Here is a 5,241-nt window from a genome sequence, read left to right as displayed (position 1 = left end):
ATTTGTAATATTGATAAATATCATCAGCACCAATCTGGCAATTGGTATCTTCTGCCCCATCAGTCATTATTCTGGCAATTTTCTTTTTTTTAATTGTTCTTGAACATTGCCTGATATTCTTTAAAGCTGCCCTTTGATTTGCATATATTTTCATATGATTTGTATTTAGCTATTTATTTTTCTTATCATTCTTGGGTAAGTTACTTGGGACTGAAACATTTTGGTTCTCGTCTTGAACAGTGTTCATAGGCTCAGCGCCATTTTCATTAGTTTCTTCACTTTAATTTTAGTTCGCTGGTTTTAGATGGATGTTGCTGGCATTTTCTGAGATATAGATCACAATTTCTTCCATCAAGTCCATACCAGCTTCATGATGCTGCATATTTTTGGAATATTTTTGCGATTCTAAAGTTATGTCATCCAAATCATGAAAGTTTATGATTTTACACACTCATTTTCTATTTATAAAGTCTTAATGCCTTTCTTCTATTGTTCCCTCTGATATTTCTGGTTAATAATTAGTGTCACTTTCAATATAAGTGGATGAATGATGCGTATATTTTTCAAAGGTTTTGTTTTTCATCTCATATATTTGTCTAAATGCTTTTATTATAAAAGTGTGGAACTATAAGTACAGATATTCCTTTTATTTTCATACACCTTTTCCAATTCAGTTAGCAGCAATATTTCATTTTTTGACCACAGTTTTGAAGGGTTGCAGCTTGATAGAGTCAATTTGGGCGTCTGGGTGTATATGCCTTGCATGCTGTGACCCTTTAATTTTTGATGTGAGTCTGAAATCACAAAAACTACATAGGAATTGTAACTCTCCATTCATTTTTCTAACTTTGCATTTGGCATAGTGGCATGCAATTTTATGAACAGCCTCTTTGTTACATTTTGAGCAATTCGTATTTAGGTAGAATCCAGGTGCCTGTTGGAAACATGTTTTTTAAGTTCTTTGAAGGTTTCCATTACGTTCCGCAATATTGCAATGATGTTTTTTTCTTGAGATATTTCCAGTAGGTGACTTCCTGGGTAAAGTCACTTTTCTTGACACTGGGTTTTTCAGTGACCTCAGAAAAGTTTGTAAATTTTGCAAGTCTTGTTGTGTCTGTTACGTTTTTTCTTGATGAAACTACAAATTCAATGCTTTCACTGAGGTCGATAATTTCCTCACTATTCCTTATTATGGAGAGTGAACATAGTGACAAAATTTGATTCAGTTCAATGGGAATGTTATTCATTCTGTTATTGGAGGTAGGTATAAAGGTCACAAAATTGGTAAGGAGGTTAATGATTTGCGGAAAAGACAACACCTTCTTTCACCATCTTAAGGTGTTTTTTTCATCCAGGAACTACCTCATCTGGATTCAAGATTGTTAGATTTGCCATTTCTCAATATCATGGTCACAACCATGATAAATACCTTGTTTGGCCTATTTCTCCTCAAAGAGATTAGTGGAATAAAGTTACAAGCCGGACCGCTTGGCTGTAAAGGTCACTATGACTGAGAAGAGGTTCAGAGAGTCATAGTTATTCCTGTCGTTCACCCATGCTTCTTTGAATTACTTTTCATAAAGAGCATTGGGCAGAAATCACATCATGTCAACTACAACAGATTCCTCTGGTCCTTACAAGTTCTAAGTCAGCTGCTAGGTTCTGGCTGAGTCAGAATGCTGACCCTTGAACTGGGGGAGGCAACCACCACAGCTGGCGCGATCCACAGAAAGGGTCCAACTGGGGTCCAGAGTTGCAGCTGCCCAAGAAGGCAATGCCTCATCCAGCCTCGCAGTGCTCCCAGCCCCGCCTTGCACCCCAGCCTGCCTGACCCAGCCTTTAGAGCCAATCCTTATCCCAAAATTAAGGATCTGACTTGCCAACTTCCTTTAAGTACTTTGTTTCAACATGCCAGAAGCTGTTCATCTTGGAGACCTACTGCGGATATGGGTACAGCCCAGCATGAGATTTACACTATCTCCGTTCGGATTTCCAATGACCAGCGAGAGCTCATCAGTCACTACTGGAACCGCAACACTTTCCAAAACTCGGGCCCATCTTTCGGGGTGTACCTTGCCCTTTAGAAAGAAAAGAGAACTCTACCGGAGGATCCCATTGCCTTCTCCGGGATCATTTGCATTACCACACTGGACGCCGCAAGGGAGCCCATGTCCACCACTATGGGTTCAGTGATCTGAGCTCGACTCCCTTCTGACCGGCAAATGGCAGCACTGGCCATCGCTTGTCCCTTCAAAATGGCATTCGCCCATTTCATAGGACTGACTGGCCATTGTTCAACTGCTTTTCACATGGAACCCTTCTCCGATTTGGCCTTCAAAGTTCTCGTTTGAATATATGCTACCATCACCAACATCTGCAGCTAAAATGGCTCCACCTTGGCTCTTGCCCCAGGCTTCCATGCACATCGCACCAGTCCTCCTACTTGTTGCAGCTTAGCCCCTGTGGCTCGACGCTCCTGTGCCATCAATTTTTAGGGCCAGCTGATTTGGCAGGTGAGTTGTTATCCACTGATTAGCGAATTCCGACTTCCACAGCCACAGTCCTCCATTTTATATCAACCAACACCTTTTCTGAGGTCTGATGAGCATCCACATCAGGTATCTTAACTGGCCATTTGGATCGTCCTGTAGCACCAGTTCTACTTACCAGAAGTGCCCACTAGGCACTCGAATTCGATGCCCAGCACCCACACTAATGAGCCAGGCTTCTTACCCATTCAAAGTTTGAAGACAGGTAGAGAAATCTCATCATTCCCTGCACTGCAACAGAGGAAATGTACCCTGCGGGAGCCAAGTGCACCTGCAAAGCAGTCACAGGCAACTGACTATCACACCTCCATGCAGACTTCACGGACCCCAGCTGTTTACCTCTCGACAGTGTAACACCCTTTGAACTCTCTCTTCAAGTTCCCTTACAGTGCTTGTTGGCTATTGGTCTTGTGCTCAAATTTAGCCTTACATGGAGTTTACCACCTGCTTTGGGCTACATTCCAAAGTAACCTGACTCCAAAAAGAGCTGATCTCAGCACTCAGGGGCCCCAACTGGCTTAACACAGTTCGCGGGGTGAGCCTCGATAAGAAGGACTTGGTATCTGAGCGACGCAAGGGAGTCAGTCTTGAATGAACCACAATTCACACACTTGCCACCGGGTGGAAATTCGGCGCTGGGCTCTTCCATCCTTACTCACCATTACTGAGGGAACCCTGGTTAGTTTAATTTTCACCCCTTAGTAATATGCTTAAATTCATATGGCCACCATATCTGTCACAAGGTCATAGGCAGATGCCAAAGCATGGGAGAGCACACAAGAGGGGTCATAGCAAAACATTATTTTTCAGATCAGAGAGCAAAGCCCACATGGGCCAGCATCGAAACCAGCACTCGCATACCAGCAGCAGACCCTGACTGAGGAACTGGGTTCCCGAGGCAGTGCAGATGGGCACCAGTGGGCCACCACTGACAGCCATGCATGTCACGCAGGCAGGCACCCAGGGTTTTTCACAACCAGGGAAGAGCAGTCTCCCACCTGCCCCGCCAAAGTGGGGAAAGTTAAGGTGCTCCGTCTAAGAAAAGAAGTTGAGCACTGACCCCTTCACAGGAGTTTGCATAAGTAGTTAGCATGGAGAAGTATAATTTGTTATCGGAATCAACCAGAAAAATCCCTCCACCATTGCCATGCACCACCACCCACAATTATTTCCATGTCCGGGCTGGGTAAGGTCTCCACTGTTGAGTCGAATTAAGCCGCAGGCTTGACTCATGGTGGTGCCCTTCCATAAATTCCTTTAAGTTTCAGCTTCACAATCATACTCTCACTGGAAGCCAAAGACTTTGTTCTCCAGGAAGCTGCTTGTCTAATCATGGGAATAGCACCGCCGCATTGCTAATCAGCATCAATTATGGTTGTAACTACAACGGCATCTGATTGCCTTCGAACCTCTGATTTTCATTCTTGATTAATGAAAACATTCTTGGCAAATGCTTTCACACTGGTTTGTATTGTTTTGTTTATTTGCAGTTTTATATAGCATGAACTCATCCCAAAGGTATTTGAGCCCTCTACATGAGCACCAGTTATATTACAAAAAGACACATACATTTTTTGTAGACACAGGGAGATTAAGTGATGTTTCCCAGAATCACAGGCAGTTGAGTTGACGCCGAGACTCAAACCTGGCTCCCCTGCTCCAAAGTTGGCAGCTCTGGCTGTTACACCACATTCCCTCCCGAGTCTTGCAACGGTCTGAGAATACCCCTGGCCGTCCCTTTTAATCATGGTCTCAGTTCCTATTCCATTATTCCTAGTTTAAAATTCAAATGACTTGCCTGCTTTGACCATTCTAATTTTTTCAAAGTAAATCCTTTGGAACAAAAGGACACTCCCTCAAGAACATCAAGGGGGCACCAAGAGTGTTACCCAGAATACTGTACTGCTACACCAACTTGTCATATTGGTTGCCTCTGACCCACTACAAAGAGATGAATGCCATGAGGCTGTTGCTGATACGAGTATTGGGTAAAAACCTTGCAATTACTAGTTGAGAATGGTGGACAAGGAATTCCAAATATCTAGTATGACTACCTGGCAGTCTAGCTACAATGGGTGGCCAGTTGAGGGATGGGTACGTCCCCGATGGAGACATCATGGTCATGGCCATATATGGGAACTAATGACATTCTAAGATATGTATAGGCCCAGTCAAATACTAAAATAAAAACACTGTCCCTTTCGGCAGCATTGTCAATCCAGTGGATGATGTGCCTATGGCAGAAACAAAAACCACACCCTTTCTTTTTGCCCAGCATAACTTTTAGAGCAGTACCTGATAATCCATGTAGTAGGGCCGCAGAATAGCATGCTTGGGATTAACTACAGTGGAAAACCTCCATAATTCAGGTAAACTGCAAACTTTTGATGAAATAATGGACACTTACGCTGCCCCGGTAGGCCTTTTCCTTCCTTCCAGGTGAGGCCTGATAGTTCCAGAGGATCCGGCGCAGAGCTTAACATTGCACACAGTACTGACACGGGGGAAGGGCGGAAAGCTATAAAACTGCTTTACGGAGTTGCTTGCGTTGATTTAGACGGAGTTCTCTCCAACCTGAGATCCAAATGGTCACACAACATAGGACTGGGTGAAGATGTCGGGTACCCCGCACAGATTTAATAGAGGGGTAGGTATAAGCTCCGACAGTTTTACTTTTTACACAAGGCATACC

General features: G+C 43.7%; 1 pseudogene; it reads right to left on the bottom strand.

Moving 5' to 3' along the window:
* Positions 1–1,909: 1,909 nt before the first annotated feature.
* Positions 1,910–3,273, bottom strand: LOC146861965 (28S ribosomal RNA; annotated as a pseudogene).
* Between the last annotated feature and the right edge of the window lie 1,968 nt (positions 3,274–5,241).

The sequence above is a fragment of the Triturus cristatus genome, chromosome 2_2 (assembly GCF_964204655.1).
Source record: "Triturus cristatus chromosome 2_2, aTriCri1.1, whole genome shotgun sequence".
Taxonomy (NCBI): domain Eukaryota; kingdom Metazoa; phylum Chordata; class Amphibia; order Caudata; family Salamandridae; genus Triturus; species Triturus cristatus.
The sequence above is the reverse complement of the archived record's forward strand: the minus strand, read 5'-3'. Positions and strand labels throughout refer to the sequence as shown.